Genomic DNA, 23907 nt, shown 5'->3' with positions numbered 1-23907 from the left:
ACATTTCACAAGACAATTAAACACATATTATCCATATTTTTGGGGGGAAAAGACTAGAAAGATACAATATAGGGAAAATTTTGCCATGGGGATGCAGTTATAAGCAGGGAAATGTTCATAGAATCATAGAGTTGGAAGAGACCACAAGGGCCATCCAGTCCAACCCCCTGCCATGCAGGAATCTAAATCAAATCTTCCCTGACAGATGGCCATCCAGCACCTGCTTAAAGACCTCCAAGGAAGGAGACTCCACTACTCTCCTAGGGATTGTGCTCCACTGTCGAATAGCTCTTACTGTCAGGAAATTCCTCCTAATGTTGAGGTGGAATCTCTTTTGCTGTAGCTTGTATCCATTGCTCCGGGTCCTAGTCTCCAGAGCAGCAGAAAACAAGCTTGCTCCCTCCTTGATATGACATCCCTTCATATATTTAAATAGGGCTATCATATCAAATCTTAACCTTCTTTTCTCCAGGCTAAGCATCCCCAGCTCCCTAAGTCATTCCTCATAGTGCATGGTTTCCAGACCCTCCACCATTTTAGTCGCCCTCCTTTGTACATGCTCCAGTTTCTCAACATCCTTTTAAAATTGTGGTGCCCAAAACTGGACACAATATTCCAGGTGAGGCCTGACCAGAGCAAAATATAGTGGCATTATTACCGCCCTTGATCTAGACATTATACTGCTATTGATGCAGCCCAAAATCACATTGGCCTTGTTAGCTGCCGCATTGCACTGTTGACTTATGTTCAACTTGTGGTCTGCTTGGACTCCCAGATCCCTTTCACACATAGTATTGTTCAGCCAGGTGTCCCACATCCTATATCTGTGCATTTCATTTTTCTATCCTAAGTGCAGTACCTTACATTTCTCCATGTTGAAATTCATCTTGTTAGCTTTTGCCCAGCTTTCTAGTCTATTCAGGTCATTTTGAATGTTGATCCTGTCTTCTGGGGTAGTAGCTACTCCTCTTAGTTTGGTGTCATCTGCAAATTTGATAAGTATATCCCCAATTCTGTCATCCAAGTCATTGATAAAGATGTTGAACAGTACTGGGCCCAGGACAGAACCCTGTGGGACCCCACTCGTCACTTCTCTCCAGGATGAAGAGGAACCATTGTTGAGCACCCTTTGGGTTCGGCTGATCAACCAATTACAAACCCATATAATAGTTGCCTTCTATAGCCCACATTTCAATAGCTTGTTTGCAAGAATGACATGGGAAACCCTGTCCAAGGCCTTACTGAAATCAAGATATACTATATCCACTGCATTCCCTTCATCTACCAAGCTGGTAATTTTATCAAAAAAAGAGATTAGATTTGTCTGGCATGACTTGTTTCTCTGAAACCCGTGTTGACTTTTTGTGATTATGGAATTGCCTTCTAAATGTTCACAGAATCTCTGCTTAATGATCTGCTCTAGAATCTTTCTTGGTATTGATGTCAGACTAACTGGACAATAATTGTTGGGATCCTCTTTTTTTCCCTTTTTGAAGATGGGGACGTTTGCCCTCCTCCAGTCTGCTGGGATTTCTCCTGTTCTCCAGGAGTTCTCAAAGATTATTGTCAATGACTTTGACATTACATTAGCCAGCTCTTTTAATAACCTTGGATGTAGTTCATCTGGTCCTGGAGACTTATATTCATTTAGATTAACCAGGTATTCCAGTACTATCTCTTTATTTATTCTGTGCTGAATTCCCTCTATTCAGTCCTCAGCTCCATTATCCTCAGGCTGAGCACCCTTTTCCTTTCCTGAGAACACTGAGGCAAAGAAGGTGATGAGTAATTCTGCCTTTTCTCTGTCTTCTGTTAGCATTTTGCCATCTTCTCCACGTAGTGGCCCTACTGTTTCCTTCTTCTTCCTTTTGCAGTGGACATTTCTTTAAAAAAAAAACCTTTTTGTTGTTCTTAACCTCTCTAGGAAGCCTGAGTTTATTCTGTGCTTTAGCTTTTCTGACTTTACCCCTACACATGCTCGCTATTTCTTTGAATTCCTCTTTGGTGATTTCCCCCTTTTTCCATTTATTATGCATGTTCTGTTTAAAGCTTAACTCATTTGAAACTTCCTTAGTCATCCATCCTGGTTTCTTGAGACATCTCCCATTTTTCTTCCTCATAGGAATTGTTTGAAATTGTGCCTTCAGTATTTCCCTTTTGAGAAACTCCCATCCGTCTTAACCTCCCTTTTCTTTTAGTATTCCTGACCATGGGATCACCCCCAGTATTTCTCTAAGTTTACTAAAATCAGATCTCTTAAAGTCTAGAATACGTGTCTGACTATGCCGGGCTTCTCCTTTCCATTGTATAACAAATTCCAAGAGAACATGATCACTCCCACCTAAGGCTCCCACCACTTGCACCCCTTTAACCAAGTCATCCCTGTTGGTTAGGATCAGATCCAAAGTAGCTGATCCCCTTGTTGCCTCTTCCACCTTTTGGACAATGAAATTGTCTCCAAGGCAAGTGAGGAATTTGCTAGACCTTGAGGATTTTTTTGAAACAAGTTATTGGGTCTGCTAGTCATTTGCCCAATATATTGTCAAGGTTATATTCAAATCTGATGTTCTAAGTTCACCTTTGTAATGAAGGGCTCTTAATCACAACATTTCCTAGCAGTTCAATTAAATTCCTTTTGGATTTCCAGAACAACACATCCCAGTGTCTTAACATTGCCTCTGGTCTGAGAAGCAGAATGTCACCCTAGCAGCCAATTCCAGTGACACTTGAAATGAAACTTTTCAAGTACATATTCATAATTAAGCTGAGGGTACAGTATATCATAAGTTAATTATATATCATTAGAAGACATTTATAGGGCTGTAATATGCATATAAGTGATCAATCTAATTGTCATGTAGTTAACTCCAGTTATTTAACCAAATAATATATTGTGGCATTTTAATTTATCAATTCCACATTCCAAATTTAACAATTTCTTGTTAAAGCCTCTCCTGTTTCAAAATATCATGCCGAGAACAGTTAGCCATGGTTTTAAAAAGAGAAGTAGTTGCATTCACACATTGGAAGTCTGATGCTTATTCAGCCAGTTTAGACAGAAGAGAAGGCTCTGTTTAACTGCACTACTGAAATGACTGAATTGTTTAAGATATCTTTCCTCATAGATTGGTGCCTGCCTATTCTTTGACAAATTTTTAAGAAAACAGATATTTGCAAATTGGAGCAGGGCTGGATATTTTGCTGAACAGTGCTAGAATGACAAGCTAATCTCCATGAAAAGGTACATTGGAGAGGTATTGCTCACCTTTGTCCATCTGTTTCTGACAGCAACAGATGTGCATGTTTAGATCTCATAACAGGTGACATGTACTGTATCCTATAGTGAGAAGGCAAAACAAGTTAGTACAGAAAGGGGTTGGAAAACCTCTAAACAACTGTTTGCTGGGGATTATGGGAGATAGCAGTGTATTTCACAAGCACAGCAATTGATGTCTACCTGCAGAAGTTGAACAAGAACCTGAATTTGCTCCACTCCTTCTATTGCTACATATATTTTTGCTCCCTCTTTTTCTTTTTTCTTTTTTGCCTAACCCCTCACCTTCTCATTTGCTGAGCACCTCACCTTACTGAAGACCATAGGCTACCTGCTCTTACTATCATATATAGATAATGAAGCTTAGTAGAAGGAGAAATAAATTATGTACATCCTCAGGAGTATTTTTATTTAGATTTATTAATCATTATAACATGAATATATACCAAGTGAGTGATGAATTTGATAATCCAGCACAGCACTCATTATTATTATTATTATTATTATTATTATTATTATTATTATTATTATTGTCCTCCCATTTAACTTCCAAGACTGGGTGAAGGATGCAGTCTTTTGATATTGGGGTGCAATATAGCCATTGCCTCAATAATGCATACATTATGGGGAAGGGTGCATGTTAATGCAGTCTTTTAAACAAGGGACAAACAGGGGAAAGGGATGCTGATCTTCTTTTGGTCTTACACTAGTTAAGAGATTCCTCCATTAGGGATTAAACTGAGGTACAGTAAGATGCATGGTTCCAGTTATAGATTTTCAGTCATATGTAACCATAGAATGTGGTAAAAGGCTGGGAGATGATATAAACTGTGTCCACACTGCAGAAATAATCCAGTTTTAACACCATTTTAACTGCCCTGGCTCTGTGCTATGGAATTCCAGGAATTAAAATTTGTTGTGACATCAAAGCTCTCTGGCCGTCGAGGCTAAATGTCTTACAAAACTACAATTCTCAGAATTCCATAGCATTGAGCCATGGCAGTTAAAGTGGTGTCAAGCTGGATTATTTCCACAGTGTGGTTGCAGCCATAGAGAGACTATCAAAATGTCTGTCAAGATGATATGAGTGTGTGTGATGGTAGAGACCTTCCCACACAAAGATGTTTTCCAGAGAAACACATGCACATATTTCCAGTCAGCAATGGCCATGCACCTGACTTAATAAGATAGAGAATAAGCTTTGCTCCCATCACATCACTACCCTCCCCAATGTAGTTTTGTTATGGGGAAAACAAAATAAGCTCAGGGCTTCAGACTAATGGCCCTTTCTGAAACATATTTTGAATTGGAAGGGGGGGGTAGACCTAACATGGGGATGGGAGGGCAGGGGAATTTTAGATTTTTCAAGGGGAAAAAATACTGCTTTAGATAGTATACACCTAGACCCTACCATCAGCAATCCCATTTTAAAAAGCAATGCTTTTGTAAAATGAGGCAAATATTCTCTCTTTTTGGTACTAAATAAAGCCAGGCACATTTAGATACAACACTGTTGTTGTGGGCAAAGTATTTTATAAAAGAAACAAAAATATTTGTGTGGTAGTGTGGGATTGTTTATGCAGGTAAACTTTAATGCAGGAGGTGCAGCTACAGTTATTACTGCTGCAGTCATCCTATAATTTTCACAGGCCTACTGCTGCTGAGGTTTGCAAGCAATGCAGTAATGCATTTGAAGAAGACTCATTAGATTTAAGTACAGTGGATCCTTGTTATACGCTGGGGTTTGGTTCCAAGATCCCCCATGTATAACAAAATCCGTGTATGCTCAAGTCCCATTAAGTATAATGGCATAGCAAAATGGTGTCCCTAATAAAAAATGGAACATCAAGGTAAATTTATACTTTTTTTGAACATTTTCAAACTGTGTATGCTTAAATCCGTGTATAAAAAATCCGTGTATAAGAAGGACCGACTGTAATAGCTGGGACCTAAACATTCTAGCAGGGATCTCTAGAACAAATCAGTCTTTATTGCCAAAGCAGAAAAGAAGAAAACCCAATTTTTCCTCAGGAGCTAATATATATATGGTAGATTTATTACACTTTTGTTACTTTCTTGAAAATTAGAGAAAAACTAATCGGGGGAGAGGAAATAACAGCTGTGAGGCATTGTGTGGCTGATCAAGACAGCTTCCTCAAAGATATGATATCCATGAATTTGCAAATACAATCAGCCCTCCATACCCATGGATTTTTTTATCTATGGATTCAAGCATGTATGGTTTGAAAATATTTTTAAAGTTGTATAAATTCCAAAAAGCAAACCTTGATTTTTGTCACTTTATAAAAGGGACACCATTTTACTATGCCATTGTATTTAATGGCACTTGAGCTTCCACAGATTTTGTTCTCCAAGGGGAATCCTGGAGACAAACCCCAGTGGATAACTTATTCTTGAAAATCCATGGAAGAAGCTTGAATAGCTGCAGGTTAGATATGGACTGCCTATGGCCCAGCAATGGGGGAATGTGGTAAGATCCATCATCTATGGTTAAACGTGTGTCTGTCCCATCAGGGATAATCGTGTGTGACAATTTCCAAAGAATGAATGAGACTTTTCTGTCATTCAGTGAGAACTTTTTAAAATCTACAAGTTTCTTCTCTGTGGGGAAAAAAACGTGGTTTTTTTTTTAATGAATGTGAAGGGAAAGTGGAACTAGTAGATTCAACCATGCACAAAAAAGGAGACACAAAAGACTGTAGCTACTATAGGACCATAGCACTAATCTCCCATGCAAGTAAATTTATGCTCAATGTACTGCAACACTCCAACCACATATGGAAAGAGAAATGCCAGAGGTACAAGCAGGGTTCAGGTAAGGAAGGGGCACTAGGGACCACATTGCAAATATACTATGGATAATGAAGTGCACCAATAGCAATAGCAAGCACATTTGAATACCAAAGAATTTAAAAAATATATATCAGTATGTGCTTTGTAGATTATAGCAAACCCATTGATTGCATCAATCATAAAATCTATGGAACACTCTCAAAGACGTGGGAGTCCCACTACACTTGATAGCAATAATGAGAAATTTGTACGTAGAACAAGAGTCCACTGATAGAACAGAATATGGAGAAACAGAATGGTTCCTAATTGGCAAGGGAATCGGGCAAGGCTGCATATTATCACCCTACTCGTTCAACTTATACGTGGAAAATACTACTAACTACGGATACCTGGCAAAAATGGAGGGGCAACTGTACAACTGCATGTACAACTGTTTGATTACATAAGCATAAAGACCCAACAGGATTCATCCAATAATGAATGTGTGAAGAGGGGAAGCATTCTAGTCCTGACCCCTCTGTCACCCTATGTAAAGAGCAGAAGTCTTGTATCGCCTCCTCTCCTCTTCTACTCCCTAATTAGATCACTGGAAGATGAACTCTAGCTTTGTACATGGGTCTGACTGAACTCAGTAAAAGAGGAACTCTGTAAGTAAGGACAGGACCCTTTTTGTGAGCCCATAGATATGAGCCCATAGCCTTAAGACTCTTAAAAGAGAAAAACAGTGAGTCTTCTCTGTACATAGAGGGTCTCCACATGATCAGGATTCCAGATCATGCTGAGAGCCTCATGTATAGTGGAGGTTCACATCTGCAGAATACCATGAGGAGAGCAATGACAGAGGGGCAGAGTTAGCAAACTCCCCTTCCTCATGAGGAATTAATGAGGAATCATAATGTGCAGCACTCAGACTACATTATTTTGAACCTGGGAAATGGGATATTTGCCTCTTCTTTTCCAAACTAACGCCTTAGACTTTTATGACCCTTTATTTAACATAATATTACTTGTTGTAGTTAATACTACAACTAAAAAAACTCATTCACATTTCCTTTCTTTCTAATGTCTGTGTTGGGGACCATATTTAAAAATCTTTTTTTCAGTGGGACAGAGTAGTAATGAACAGCAGCATAGGTAATCCACTGTGGCACTGCTTTCTCTGCTTCTTCTCCATGCTATTTCAATGTAGAGCTAAAATATTGCACTGTTAGCACTGAATGCAGTTAGGAAAAGGATACTTTAGCATATTGAATGGCCCAGCAAATGTTAAGATGAGTCAGAGGGAAAGAACATTTGCATTAAACTAGAAAAGAAATATGAAAGCTTTCCTTCATTTCAACAAGTAATATTCATAATCAACAGAATCACATTTTATTTTACCTACAGTCCTGTAAACCATCCTGGAACAATTTAACCATATAAATACATGGCTAGGGTTGCTTTAAAATGCCCTCCTCCCTGAGGTCTTCCCTCCAGCCATTCAAATGTTGTTAGAGAGGGTGAGCGCCTGTCTTAGAATGCATCTACACTTTAGAAATAATGCAGTTTGACACCACTTTAACAGCAACGGCTCTATCCTAGTGAATTCCCAGATTTGTAATTTTGTGAGGTACCAGCACTCTTTGACAGAGAAGGCTAAAGACTTTGTAAAACTACAAATCCTAGAATTCTAAAGGATGAGGATATAGCACCTAAAGTGGTGTCAAACTGCCTTATTTCTACAGTTTAGAGTGGCTCAGCCTCCACTTTGTTTCTGTAAGAGCAGTATATTTTTCTATTTTAATCTCTCACACTCATTTTTTTTTCATTATCAGTTTGGTAAAATCACATAATTACTTAAATGATCAAAATCGCTCCCTCAACCCCAACATTCAAGTACCCTGGCATTTGTCTCACCAGCTCCCATCTCACCCCCAAACCTAAATAATTCAAGTTACTAACTAAGAACTTGAGCTCAGACTTATTCAAGATTAAAGGTAATTGCTGAAAAATCATTTGCGTGTATTGAAATTGGCTACAAATAAATCTGTTGGTCTCTAAGCTCATACTTTTGCCATGGTGCTAGAGGACTCAGTCGTTTGCTCAAATTCTTTTTACAAAGTTTTCTGAGGATTTTTGTAACTTCAGTTCTAGATAAAGTTAAAGGGGAAGGGAATTGTGAAACTGATTGGCATGTCTTTGTTTTCCTTAATGAGCTTCCTGTAATGCTTTAAGGAAAAACTGGATACTTAAAACTCTACGCACACACACACACACACACACACACACCATGATTCAAGAGGACTTCCTCTCTCACACAAATACATTTGCCTAAATTGGGGGTGTTTTATTCAGTTAGTTATTGTGTCACCTTTAAGTGCAAACTAATGAAATTGTTCAAGGTAATTGACAAGCCATCAAGGACATGTTAACTGTGATAGACACATTGATACAAAGACCAGTACAGGTGATAACTACCTGAAAATTGTCACAGTGACAAGTCAGACTGTCACTTTGTGATCTTCTTTCCATCCCCTTGTCTGAAAATAATGTAAGTTTCCAAACAGAGGTTTTCTGCCAAGGCTCTGTCTTATGTTATTCTTTTCACTTTCGATTTGTCATGATGTCTGTCCCAGGACAATGATTTTCTCTCCAAGGTGAACCAGACCTCCTAGTTATTTTTAACATATCACTCTTTAACTCATTTGCTTTCTAGATGGGTTTGGCAGGGCCCACAGAATGTTAGGTTACCAAGAAGAATCTTCTCATTAGAAGGAAGATAACATCACAGAGTATATTGGCAAGTAGGTTGTCTGGCTGTCTCTGAATGACGGAAGCAGAAATAAGACCAGATTTTCAAAGTTTAAAGCAATAGTTGGCTTCATGTGTAGCATAAAGTGGCAAGGAAAAAAGAAAAGTTGCAGAGGCTGTAGTGCTGCAACTCAATATTTTGGGGGCGAGCCAGTCCAGTGAAACCCAGAACAGGAAAAAGTATTTTTTCCACAGAACCATCCCTCTCATGAGTGGTAGGTTGCTCCACTATCATGATATGATGAATTCACCCCAGATTATAGCTTTAACTTTAAAAGTTATCCAAAGTGCTGAACCCAATCCCACACTAGTTTTAGCACCTTTGAAGTTCAGACCCAGAGTGCACTCCTACCCCATCTGCATTGAAGCCATCTACCTCCTTCAGTTCCTTCAACATGGAAAAGGAAATCAGCCAGTTTTCCAGCAAAGGCTTTCCTGAATTGAATTGTATTCCCAACTATTCTCTGCTCTGCTTCCCTTCAGAAACACTCCCATTTCTTTTTTTGTAAATGGTTCTTCTGCAGCAGGGATAATGCTTACATGGTTCGCCCAAATGGGTGAGATCTGCCCCCATGGTTCTTTCTCCATGGAAGGGCCACACATCCATCTGGCACAGTGTGGACACTGTAGGGAGGATGGCTGTCTCAAAAAGCCCTTTCCACGAAGTGGAGATGCTTAAGCATTATCCCAAATTCCCAGCTCCTCAGAAGCAGCTTATGAACAGGGATTTCTAGCCTGTGTCCATTGTCTGAGATTGCGTGAGAGAAAGCTAGGAATCAATGAACTTAGAATGTGTGTCAAATTTCACTGTTTTATAACACATTTCAGAAAATTGAAAGCAACCAACTTCTTGCCTCTCATGACTAAATTAACATTAAAAACATAGTATAATACATTTTAGTAAAGTACAAAACATACATAAAAATATACATAAAAACAAATAATAAAAACACCAAAACACATCTACAATAAAAAATACATAAACATACATCTACTTTAGCATTCTGTATCTTTTTATCCTGTTTCCCTGCTATATCTTCCTATGTAGAGAGAGAACAGTACAAGTGTGTGTGTGTGTGTGTGTGTGTGTAAATTCATGTTAGCAACAGGTGCCGTTGGAATTAGAAGTTAAGACTGATGTTGAATGGAAAGATGTAGAAAGATAAAAACATTGGATTTATGACCAAAACAAGCAAACATGAATTAACCACGTATTGGTCTTCTTCAATGTCCTAATGATGCCAGTTCATTTCACATTATAAACATATGGCAAATAACGGCCTCTTTCCTAGCTTCTATGCTAAATAAAGGGAAATTACAACAATAAAACAAAGTATCATTAGCATCAATACTTACTAGTCATGTTGGATATATATTACTCTAGCATCGAAGGCAGCATGCCTCTGAACACCTGTTCAGTCACAGGGTGTTATTCCACTCATGTCCTGCTTGTGAAATTCTCATAGGCATCCAGTTAACAACTATCTGAATGGAATTCTGGGCTAGGCTGGGCTTTAGTCTGATCCAGACAGGGTGACCTGATGTTCCAACCACAAAGAAGGACAAGGCACTAAGTCCTTTGGATCAAAGCAAAAAGAAGCAAGGATAGTATGTGGAATTATAGCCTAGAAAGCAATTTTGCCAAGATCGTAGGTTGGCTAGAATAATTTTCTTTAACGAGAAAGAATAAAGGATATTTTGAGCAGAACAGCATAACAGACAAGGAGCACAAATTCTAATTTCAGCCTATATTCATATGATGCTTCACCTAGTTAAAGACAGAGCTTGGAATTAATGCCTTATATAATTGTTCACTTGTTTTTCTAGAAATTTTCCCAAACTCAATAGGTTGCCCAGTTAGCACTGAAGCTGAAAATATGCTTTAGTGAATTAGGTCATTAGAATTTGTTAGAATGGATGTCTCTCCTTCCATCACAATAAGTGAAACAGTAAGGTGTGCTGTTCAGGAGGGGGGAAATATTAACATTGGAGGAAATGGGCTCCAATAGAAGACTCGGTCATCAGGTAGCCTGATGTGTGTGATCTCTTTGTAAAAACAACAGGGGGAGTTGCGGGGGGGGGGGGAGCTATTTAGAGTTTAGGTCAGAGCAGGAGAGCAAGGTCTGGGGAGCAGAAAAAGAGTGGAGAAGGAATGGAAAATAAGAAAAATGAGTCTTGAAATGGAGTAAGGGTTGGCTGGTGAGTTGTTTTCTTAAAAGGAAACCAAAGCTCTCAAGCAGCGTGGGCCATTTCAGCATGGCATTGCAACTCTCTGTTGATTATATTCTGAACTAGTTTCTATTGTATATAATTGAATATTATTATTTGGTGTGAGATTCAATGCATTCCTTTGAAATTTTACTCAAACTGTGCTATGTATTTGAGTAATGAGGAACCCTGGTGGCGCAGTGGTTAAATGCTTGTACTGCAGCCACTCACTCAAAACCAAAAAGTTCCGAGTTCAAGACCAGGAAAAGGACTCAGGCTCGACTCAGGCTTGCATCCTTCCGAGGTCACTAAAATGAGTACCCAGATTGTTGGTGGCAAATTAGTTTACAGTTGTAAACTGCTTAGGCACTGCTTAGGCAGTATGAAGCGGCATATAAATGAAGCTTGTTTGTTTGTTTAATGAGTAAATATTTTCCCCCTCATACCTATCTCCTTTTCCTTACTCTTTGGGCTCCCTGCCCCCTTTCTCTCTCCAACCCTCTCATTCTGCTTTTTTACCATCTCTCCCCTTTTTCCTACTTTTTACCCACCAATTTTATAGGATAGAGTCTAAACCCCTTATAAAACGGAGCCTTACCATTGCCAAAATGTTCCTGAAGCATTCCTGAGGTGCGAAGGTAGGATAGCCAGTCCTACCTTCTTAACTGTCATTGAGGTGGCTTGCTTCTCTCCCATTGTCAAAGCATTCATGGAGCAGCCAGTTTTTGAATAATGGAAACTTCTGTTATTCAAGAAATGGCTGTTCCATGAACGCTTTGACAATGGGAGAGAAGCAAGATGTTTCAATGATGATTAAGAAGCGCAACCAACTATCCCATTTCAGGAATGCTTCAGGAACCTTTTGCTGGCATTTTAGCAACGGTAAGTGCATCCATGTGAACGAGTCCTAAGAAGAGTGACTATGCTAAATATTTAATTAAAATGGCAGATGCCATAGATATTAAAAATCCCTGGATTCTGCATGCAAAACATGTTCTCTACCAATGATCTTTGCAGACCTCACTTAGAGGGGAGGATGCAGAAAAGATTCAGTCGTGCAGAAAAATGTTTTGCATATATTCAGGGAGTCTCAAAACATTTCTGATTAAGCATCTGCATTCTTGATTCACTGGCTGATCTTTGTAGCTATCCATTTATTGCTGTACATCTGATGTATTAGTGCCCTCTAAATGAAATAAATTACTCCTTTTGGGGTCCAGCAATGAATATTTGAGGAATGGTGCTAGGCAAATAACATGTAGGCAAACTCAGCTGGAGTATAACAAGGCCACAACTTTTATTGGTTACATTTGTATGAACTTAAAGTACATGAGAGATCCAAGAATTAGGGGCCTCCCTACCAACCAAGGAAACAGAAAATCCAGCTAGCATGTGGGACCAACCTGGAGTATCCAAGTGGGTTGCATCACAGGGGCTTGATCATCTCCTACTTGGGATTGTGACTGAGTCTCTCATACCCAGGCATGACTTCCTTTATCCACCCACCCACGATCCCATAAGGAGACTCCCTGCCTGGATGCACACAGGCATTCTTGACAGCCCCAAACTGGATCTGATTCCAATGCAAAATCACCATAAGAGGGGGGTAAAATATATAAATCCTGCCAAAGGTACTGCAGTCATATTGAAGTGTATACAGCCAAGTAACCAATCCTTGGTCAGAGAAATGAACACCATCAGTCCTGTACAGGGCTTCCAAACCAAAGGGAGCATCAAGATATTTAATCCCATGTCCCCTCAATGACAACACAAAATCTCCAAGCATCCAAACACCCTAGCAAATCAGACCACATAATAGTGGTGGTATGAAAGTAAGAATGAAGTGGTTCCAAGCCTCTTTTGCTGATTAAAGCTAAATCCACCATTTTCCATGTAGGTGAATTGTTCTCATCCAGCTGTATGATAAAGGCACCCAGTAGGCCCTCCTTCTCAAATTGCATTCAAATTACACCCAGTGGATTCAAATCACAAAAAAGGGATATTTTAGCTATGGATTAGGGAAGATTTTTGAACATAAAGAGACATTTGATTGTGGAATAAACTGCTCCAGAGAGCAGTGAGCTTTCCTTTACTGGAGAGTTTGGTCTGGTCATCTGTTAGAGAGGTGGTAGCTATTGATTTCCTTGATTGGCAAGTGTTTAGATTACATGACCCTTGGGAACTCTTGTAGTTCAATACTATATAATCCAAAATCCACAAAGCACTGATGCCTTTAAGGCCAACTAAAATGCAGAAAATAATCATATAAGCTTTTAAAGTTTCACTGGTTTCTTCATCAGGCAAAGATGTTAAAAAATGATACCATAGAAAAATGACAATGTTAGAATCACAGGTCTACATTCTGTCTCAAATGTTATTTCTATTGTCAGTTAAAATAATCTGGAGATGCAGAGACACCTCTTCTTGGTCATGTGGTTCAACAATTGGCCAACTAGCTCAACAATTCTGTAACAAATACTAACAGGATAAAAGGTGGAGTAACAGTCAAACTGTCCCCACTACTATGCTCACACTCACAGCTTAATGGTCATGCTGAATGGAAGGTCCTGGTTGTTGTAGTTCAAAGAAATAATTTCCCCTAAATTCTGAAGACAATAACACATAGCTGGCATATAGCTCCTAGTCTGATGATAGCAATCTTTTTCTATTTCCTGACAGACATTAATGGGTCTGTCGATATTAAACATTTAAGAAATGCACATTTGAAATGCCTTATATGAACCTGGCATACAATTCTTTCAATCTCTCTCTGCTCAAATGAGACTATCACCGAGTCTAATAACTATAGTCATCTTTGCCCTTTCTAGACCCCTCTAATTCTGTTCTATCATTTTGAAATTCTTCAAGCTACTTAAAAGGCCATTAAGCTGGTATCTTCAGGAAGAATCTACAAATGCATGGTATCTACAGAGTCTGATAAAAACAATGCAGACTTCTGTTCAGATAGACGTATAACTATAACCTCCTCCAGGGAGTTTGTCCCACAGCTCTTCAACACCACTCCTTTTTCAAGCATTTCCTTTTACAGCTATAGTTTTCTGCCTCCCTCATACAGCTCCCCGGAAATGGAAAATACCAGTTGATCTCTGTTCTGCACTTATAAATAAGTGCTTTTTGTTGACATTGCCATCTTTTTCATTCTAGGCAAAGACACACTTATTTTTCTGGACATTTGAACATTAGTTATGGCCTGTCAGTTATGCCCTGCTTCTGTGTTGTTCATTATACACTGAATGATGGGGTGAGAGAATGATTTCTATGTTGTGAGTACAGATTTTTGGTTTTGTTTCATTTTTAGATTTTTGTTTATCTGGCCTGTATTTTTATTTATTGAGTCAACTATGGTTTTCTCTGATTTCATTAATTAAGACATTCTTTGTGCTGTTGTTTTCTTTGAAACTCCTTTTGTCATTGGGACATAATGTACAGACTTAATTAAAATATTAACAATAGCAACAATTAAGATATCACTGTGCATTTCTGCTTAGAGGCTATTATTAAACAATATACCAATTTTGCATCAAAACTTTATTATGTGAAAAGCTTTGTTATAGAATTCCACCATCTCCATTCCATTCTCTTCACCATCTGGACTCAGTCTGCTCTCACAGGTTTCAGTCAGTATATTATTCCCACTGACCATACTCAATTTTCAGTAGCTGTTGTTTTTCAGTAAGTGCAAGAGTGCAGGGAGGATTTTGGGGGTTCCTAAGGATTTCCTTAGGATTTGTTTATACTTCCATTTAGCTTGGAATTTCCCATGCTTTAGTGTTTCCCAGACCAGCTGCCATAGTGACTGAATCTTAAGACTTTATCGCCTGCAAAAGTAAAGTGACTTACCCTTGTCAGGATATAGTCACTTACATGATGCAGTTGGGAATTACTGCATGAAAAATTATTGCATGAAAAATGGGAGCTTCCCATGTTTGCAAATTGGCTGGCTGAGCATGGCTGGGAGCAAGGATGCTGTCGCCCGGCAGCATCCGTGGCATTTTTCATGCAATAATTCCCAAGTGCATCCCATAAGGGACTGTATTCTGGCAGGGGTAAATTGCTTTTTTTTTTTTTTTTGCCATGCAATAATCTCCTTAATTTAAGGCTGACAACACAAAGGTGTTTGCTACCACAGTTAAAGCAGTAAACTAGCTTAGAGTGTGTAAGGAAGACTGAATGGCACATACACATAGCTCTGACCTTCTCTGAAGCTCCTCACTCCCCAGATCTATTGCAAAAGCAATTTGCATCACTCGGCATAATGGTTGTGACAGCCCTGCTTATTCAGTCCGCTGCCCAGGTGTGCAATACTGAGCATCACTGTCAAGGTTATTGTTCTTCTTTCCCTTCTTATAGTTTTTGGTTTTAAACTGGACACACAGGCCTAGTACATACCACGGAAAAGGAGCGGTCTGCAGCCACCCCTTTCCATGGTGGATTGGGGCCAGGACAGCCATACTGGCAGCCCTAGAGGCCCCAATCTGCTGCTTTTCCAGGCCACTGAGAAGCAGCAAAACACCACTTCTCTGTGGCCTGGAAAGGGGTGTCCATGAGGCTTCACTGCGAATAGGCGACACCCCGACAGCCGCAGCCAGAGGAGAAAGGGGCCGCTTCTTCTCGCACCACAAATAGGGCATCCTAAGTGCCCTCCAGCAGTGTGATGACATCAGGCGGCGCCGGTCCATTTGGATGCGGTGCACACGTGATGGCATCGTTGTACGCTGCGTATTGACAGTGTCATGTGAAGATGGCGTCATCCATACATAGTAGGGTTGGGGAGCATGCAGTTGCTGCACACTCCCCAGCCTGACTTTTGGCCCCAGCACGATGCTTCTGCACCGTCTGTACTGAGCCATTGTTCTTCTTTTGTCCAGGCAACTGGATCTGACGAGCTGAATGCTATGCTGGTCTTGGACAGGGAGGAACATGTCTCCTTCTGTGCAATCCTATGGTTAATTTCAAACCTACAGTAGCCACTTAGATCAGCGCCAGGACATCTCCTCAGCCTTAAGGCAATGAAGCAGGGGGTGGTGGGGGTACTGTTTCTTCAAACATATGATGCACAGTTCAAAAAATTATTTTTTGGAGTACCATGTCAGTAAGGGGATTCTGTTGTCCCGAAAAAGTAACTTTTCCAAGGTCTGATGTGGTCAATGCAACTGAACATATCCAGCTATATAGCACTATGTTAGAGCTTAAACTGCTCTGCTGATGTGTTCCATATAATTACATTTTGTGGTATTTAATGTGCTTTGTTTCCCATCTGAGCTTTCAAAATGCAGTAAGGAAAAAGTTCCAAATGGTAGGAATAGTAATGCACATTTTCACTTCACTTATTTCAATGCACAAGAATGGATGATCTAATTAAGTAGTCTTCTCCCGCACTACTTTAAACCAAGAGAAAACGACATAGAAAATAAATGACTCATGGATATCTCCCCAGTAAATAATTTCATCATAATTTCCCCATTCCTGAATAGAAATCTGATTATCAATGAGAGAATCAGGAAGTGCCACTGGTATGTACAGCAAACATTTGTAGATCTCCTTTTAATGTAATTTTAATCCTATACTCAATGTGAATGCAGACTAAAGTGCTTGACAGATCTCTTTGTTCACAGCACTGATGAAACCACAGTTAGGCTGTAGGTCTGTGGACCTAAGAAGCCTTATAACAGATTTGGGCTTCTAATAATAATAATAATAATAATAATAATAATAATAATAATAATAATAATAATAATATCTTTTCAATATTAAGACAAAACTCTACTTACAGGACAGAGATTTGGCCTAATATTCCCCCCTCCAGGCCCCTTACAGCCTTTTTTGTCCGATATCTGTGGTGCAACAGACCTCCCATATTTCCAACCAAGCCTCAGAGTGCAAGAAGATCTATTCCAGCCCTGTTTATTTCTTTTGAACTGATATTGAGGAATGAAAAAGGAATGACAGGAAACGAACAAAAAAGAAAGGGAAAAGAAATCATGGTTTGTTTGTTGGTAGGTTTGTTTGTTTATAAAAAAAACTCTTCTAGTCCTTGTTCCCTTCTGATTTCCCAGCCAAAGTGTAGCAGGGCTTTGGCTTTTCCAAAAGCTCTGACTTTGAACCTCTCTGAGGCAGTGTGTTCCACTGTTGAACAGCTCTTACTGTAAGGAAATTCCTCCTAATGTTGAGGTGGAATCTCTTTTCCTGCAGCTTGCATCCACTGCTCCGGGTCCTAGTCTCTGGAGCAGCAGAAAACAAGCTTGCTTCCTCCTCAGTATGATGTCCCTTTAAGTATTTAAACAGGGCTATCATATCACCTCTTAACATTCTCTTCTCCAGGCTAAACATCCCCAACTCCCTAAGTCATTCCTCATAGGACATGGTTTCCAGACCCTTCATCATTTTAGTTGCTCTCCTTTGGGCACGCACCAGTTTCTCAATGTCCTCCTTAAACTGTGGTGTCCAGAACTGGACACAATATTCCAGGTGGGGCCTGACCAAAGCAGAATAGAGTGGCACTATTACTTCCCTTGATCCTAGACATTATACTGCTATTGATGCAGCCAAAATCACATTGGCCTTGTTAGCTGCCGCATTGCACTGTTGACTTAGTCAACTTGTGGTCTACTTGGACTCCCAGATCCCTTTCACACATAGTATTGTTCAGCCAGGTGTCCCCATCCATATATGCATTTCATTTTCTGCCCTAAGTGCAGAACCTAACATTTCTCAGTGTTGAAATTCATTTTGTTAGCTTTGGCTCAGCTTTCCAATCTATTGAAGTCATTTTGAATTTTGATCCTGCTCTGGGTATTAGCTACCCTCCTAGTTTGGTGTCATCTGCAAATTTGGTAGTATGCCCCCAATTCTGTCATCCAAGTCATTGATAAGATGTTGAACACAGCACTGGACCCAGGACAGAGCACTGTGACATCCCACTAATCACTTCTCCAGGATGAAGAGGAGCCATTGCTGAGAACCCTTTGGGTTCGGCCAGTGAACCAATTACAAATAACAGTTTCATTGTCTAACCCACATTTTACTAGCTGTGTGCAAGAATGTCATAGGGAACCTTGTCAAAGACCTTACTGAAATCAAGAGAGAGAGAGAGAGATCAGATTAGTCTGGCAGGACTTGTTTTTCAGAAACCTATGTTGACTTTTGTGATTAAAGCATCTCTTCTCGATGTTCAATGACTCTCTGTTTAATATCCGCTTTAGAATCTTCCTGGTATTGATGTCAGACAACTGAATGATAATGTTGGGATCCTCTTTTCCCCTCCTTTTTTCAAGATGGGGACAATGTTTGCCCTCCTCCCGTCGGCTGGGATTTCTCCTGTCTCCAGGAGTTTCTCAGAGATTATTGCCAATTGCCCAAATACATTTGCCAATAATAAAATAATAATAATAATAATATAATAATAATAATAATAATAATAATATATCTTAGATGTAATTCATCTGGTCCTGGGAGATTTATATCCATTTAGAAAAACAAGTATTCCTGTACTACTAAATTCCAAGGCCTATTTTTCTGATTGTTCAATAAATTTCTTTCTTTCTTTCTTTCTTCTTGAAATGAAAGGAAATGAATTTTATTATATCCCGTCCCGCCCTCCAAAAGATCAGGGCGGCTTACAAAATACAAAACACAATACAATCAAATTAAAAAGATTAAAAACATACAAATAAAAATACAGCATCTTAAAAATTCTTGTTGTTTTTTGCAGTCTTTATTCCAGATGGTTTTCAAGTGTTTCTCACAACTTTCTGAAATCTTCAGGATTCATAAAGAATTGTTCCGTGATATGGATTCAGGTTTGGAGGACATCAAAAACAGTGAAGTATTATAAAACAAAATAATAGTGAATGAAACTTTGGGGTAAAATAACACTGGATAATTGGGTAACACAAATTTTGTTGGCTTTTTAACACTATGGCTCATTTACATAGTTAATGAACAATCAAGGAGAAACATTAATGCGAAATTCAACAAGTCAATACATTTACTTTACATATATTTAATGAAGTTGCCCCATTTGTTTGTGAATTTTCAGCTTGATTAATAACTTGTTTTTCTTTTCTTTTTTTTTAAAAAAAGGTTTGGTTCCTATAATTACAGGTAAACAGCAGTTTTGGCAGTACCACACTGAATCTCCTATTTGGAGTGTGTGGGATTCAGCTGTTTCTTCACAACAAAATGTGTAGCCCATTGCTATATGCAGATATCAGCAAAATCTGTTAAATGGTGCGGCAGCCTGCAAGGAGAAGAGAATATCCTTGCTGCTATATTCACTATGTCTTTCACATGACAAGGAATAGAGGGATTTAAATAAAATGAATTTAGGCTTAGATTAAGACAGCAATTATATGTGTTGATGGTCCCCGGAGGTTCAACACAGGTATGAACAGATCTATCCACCTCAATGAATTATCTGTCAGACAGGATGTCAGAAAAAAAGAGCAGTCAGGTTATTTGGTCATGTTAGGCATTGCTAACAACCAGAAGACTTTCAGGCAGTGTCTAAGTGGAAAGGAAACAGGAAGAATATCTTTAAGATAGAATGGGAAGTCATAACAAATATCAAAACTGCCGGGAAAGCAGCCAAAGGGCTGATAAGGCAGCTAGTTCTCAAACAAACAACCCCCTCCCAGAACAGCAAAGTCAGTGTAAGCTACACAGTCCTAGAGAGTTGCAGTAGCTTTACCAAAAGGGATTACCAAAAGAATGTCAGACGAGCCGAGGTTCAGGTAACAGATAGGCAGGTCGATGAAGCAGTCCAAGGTCAAGGTTTCCGGGTAGTCAAGCCAAGGAGCCAGAGACAGAGTCTTTCCCTAAAAGAGTCAGATATCCACTGGCAAAGAACCACACATGCTCAGGTGCTTAAGAAGGCAAGGAGCTGGCCTTCAGCTGTGCCTGATTACGAAGACGCTTCTGATAAAGCCTCCGAGATCTTCGAAGGCCCTCTCTTTCTGCTCGACGCTCATTGAAGGTAGGCACACTGCCCAGATCCTCCTCCATGTCCACAGCCTCAGCACCAGGCAAACTTGACTGCTGAACCTCTGGAGGGGCCATAGACTCTGCTCCAGCAGAAACTAGGGCCAGGCTCTGGCTCCTCCAACAGGTTCAAGCCCCTGGCTCTGGCTCCTCCATTATAGGTTCAGATCCCAGAGGCTCTAGCTCATCCTCTGAGCCTCCAAGCCATCTTCCAGGCTGGGCATGACAAAACTTATCATCATATTCACTCTATTATATGTTCCGTAGCAGATGCAATAACTAGATCACCAATCAGCTGTGCTATTTTTACTTTCACTACTCATGCTGCAGTGATTGCAACACATAGGTGAAGATTACCCCTCCCAAAACCTTTGGTGGCAGTATAAGGAAGAGTATAAGAACAGTAAGATGAGTTCAGGAAGATAGTGCAGAATCACTGTGCATATCCTATTTTTTCTTGGATTAAAATGTGCACAATATGGGCACTACTCTTGGTATTGCAGGCCATTGTGAAACCATGCTGTGTAAGGGTAGTAACATTTTGAGAGAGACCAACTCGACCCTAGTGTAATAAACACTGAAATAGCAAGCAAAATGGATTAAATTCACAAGTAACAGAAAGAAAATAGATAAAACCATGCTTTTATTGGGCCAGGTTGTGTAAGCTTTCAAGCTTCAGAGATGAAATGAATTTCCTCTTCAAACACTGATTGGCTTTTAAAGAGAACTTAGAGGCTGGATGTGCACTTTGTGAATTTGTAAAATTTGCAGGATTAGAATCTTTGTTTAAATATTCATTTCATCTTTAAACTACATCTACTGCAGACCAAGCCCAGTGGGAAGATTTAGCATATATAGTGTGGCGAGACTTGTAAGTATCTTTCACCCCACCCAGAAAATGCCCTAGGAGAGGTCAGGGGAGATGTTCGTTAGGGAACATCTCAGAAACAACCCCTCCCCCAATTGAACTTTGCTTTATTTTCCTCACTAACAACAGTTTCCATTATAATGTGTGTGTGTGTCTGTGTATTGTGAATCATAGGATGTGAGTGGCTGCAGCTCAGCAATTTAAGGCAGCTGTAACCAGTAGAACCCCCCCCCTTTCCTAACAATGACACATTGCATTGACATACATCTTCTGACTCCTCAAATAGCCTTAAACACAGAGTTGAGGAGATTTTAATTGTACTCAGTTTTGTTGTGTTCCTTCTAATAAAGGGAGGGAGGCATGACCAGAAACAGCTGTTTGCTGATATAGTCAGCCCATCGCTGTGGGTTTTTATAACAAAGCTACAATGGGATTATTGATTCAGGTGGCTATAACTGAAGACACATAGAGTTTTAGTTGAGCTGATAAGCCCTTATCAAATTCTTTTGGCACTTCACTTGCAATGAGTATACAAAGCATATGGATGGAAAATATGTTTTTTCATACTGTCCTGAGACAATCCCAGGTGGGAGGGAGAACGCATATCCTCCATGTATTAAAGGATGAATAAGGTTTTATTTTATTGGTTTGTCTGTATTAGAAAAAAATCACCAGAAGCTTTGGAGCTTTGAAATAACAAAATGCATTCTTCCCTTTGGGCTGCACTCCCAGTGCCGACTTACCAAAGAGTAATCCCCACTGAACTATGGGATTTAATGCTGAATAAACATATATAGGGTTTGCACAGTCAGATAACAAAAGTCACTTTAATGCCCATATATTTCTGAGAGGGTGGTAAACCACACCTAGAGACCCCTGGAGTGAGTAAGTACTGTATTCTGTTGATCCATTCAAGCTTCTTTCTTTATATTGTGTTCATTACATTACTTTTAATTTGTAATAAAGAAAAATGCTAGACAAATAACCACAAATTATGGAAATGCAAAATGATAACAACAAAAAATGAAATGGAAATGAAGGAAATTTTAGCAGCATGGACATTGTGTGAAAATGAGATTAAATATTACCTGTTTATACTCAAACAGATGTCAAAAGAATGTAGGATACAAAATGAGAGATATATCATATTCAGTACAAATAAGTTTGTACTTCAAAGGGGTCTGAGTTTCTTAGATCGTTGCACCCTCTTTGATGTCAATTATGGCTCAGCTGTAGGAGCTGGTGGATATTTTCACAAATGCTTTTGAGTGATTCCACTCATTCCTGGCACAGAGGTCTAGCAGGTTTTATGTGTAGTTTTCATTTTGCCTCCTGATGTTATAGAGCACCACGCATCTCCATCTCGTCCCTCCCTTATTCAAGAGGTATATGAGGCCCTACTGGTAGGGTTCAGAAGTATAACATTAGGTGCATAAACATTAGTCACTGGGGTTAAGCAGCTAGGAAATTATTTTAATTCCCATGTAGAATTAAGGATACACTCCTATGCATATATAGGGTGTAATATACTTACTTGTATGAGAGTAAGTCCTACAGTAGGGCTCTGAATGAGCAACAGTAAGATCAGGCTGCTGGGGTTTTTAATTGGCATTTCAGTGGTTATATGAATTTCAGCTTTAGAGTTAGCTAGCAAATGAATTAAATCGTGGATGAAAGACTATGTTCCTTTGCTTCAAAGTAAAAAAAGGTCAGTAGGATAATTTTGGGTGGAATGAATGTGGAGAAAATCCTCCATTATCACTCATATATTGAACTGGACACAGCTGGGCAATAAATTGGTTCTATTTAACAGGCTTGCTGTGAATTACTTTTAATTGTTAGACTTCTGAGAAAAGCATTCTGCTATTATTAAATTATTTCCAACAAATCTTTGGGTATACATAGTTTATTGGTTCATTTCTCTCCTCTTATTACCTATTTAAAATTAGTTGAATAGGTCAATTCAAATGTCCTTTCAGGCCAATGTCCTCCTGTATGAAATTCAGGTTATTAGACGATAGGATTGGTGTATCCACACTTCTAATTATAGCACTTTGATGCCACTTAATGACATCATCCTGGAATTTGTAGCTTGGTAAGGTGCCTAGAATTCTCTGTTCCCCTGAAATATGACATTAGAGCTCCCTACCAAATAAGTACCTTAAAAGTATGTATCCCAGGACTCCATAGAATGGAACTCTGGGTAGTTGAAATGATGTCAGTATAATACATGTAATTATTTACTTTGAGTGGAAACCTGTCTATACTGCTCAGGAAACTTTACTTTAACCCACTTGAAAACTTCTGGATCCCTCAGTTAACCACATAGGTTAAATTCAGACTGACTGAAAAGTCCCAGATTTTTATATCTTTTCTTTCTGGTTTTATACTTGGCTAAAATTAATGACCTGGGGAATGTTATAAAATGTATTGTATCCGATACCCAAGAGTTGACAGAAATATTCTGGGATAAGCAAAATTGTATAGATCTCTAAAAATAAACCAAAAAAGAACAGGAACAAAATCTGAGCTTTTTGGGCTTTTTAATCAGTGTGGATGCACTCTAAGTAAGGTTTTTTTGTTCCATTATATAAATCAAAGCCTCATACAAGTTGTATCTTTATAACAGTTTTTTTCTGCACCCTGCCATTGTCAAAACAAGATCATCATGTATATTACGTCCATCCCTAAAAGTCTGAAGAGAAAAACACCCCCTTTAATAACTTTCCATGCCAGCGGTATTTCCGAGGAAGATGGTGCATAAGCACCATATTCTTGAAATCATGCACAACATGACCATAATTCCTTGAAAATCATGCATGAGAGGCCTCTAAACTGGCTTATGGCCTCCTAAACCAGGTGTTGGTTAATAATCTGTTTTGGTAAGCTAAATCTAATCTAATTAAAATCTACTAAATGCTAAAATCGAAAGCCTTAGATAGTCACAGTAGCC

Source organism: Sceloporus undulatus, chromosome 4, assembly GCF_019175285.1.
Source record: "Sceloporus undulatus isolate JIND9_A2432 ecotype Alabama chromosome 4, SceUnd_v1.1, whole genome shotgun sequence".
NCBI classification, from domain to species: domain Eukaryota; kingdom Metazoa; phylum Chordata; class Lepidosauria; order Squamata; family Phrynosomatidae; genus Sceloporus; species Sceloporus undulatus.
This window is presented reverse-complemented; position numbering follows the sequence as displayed.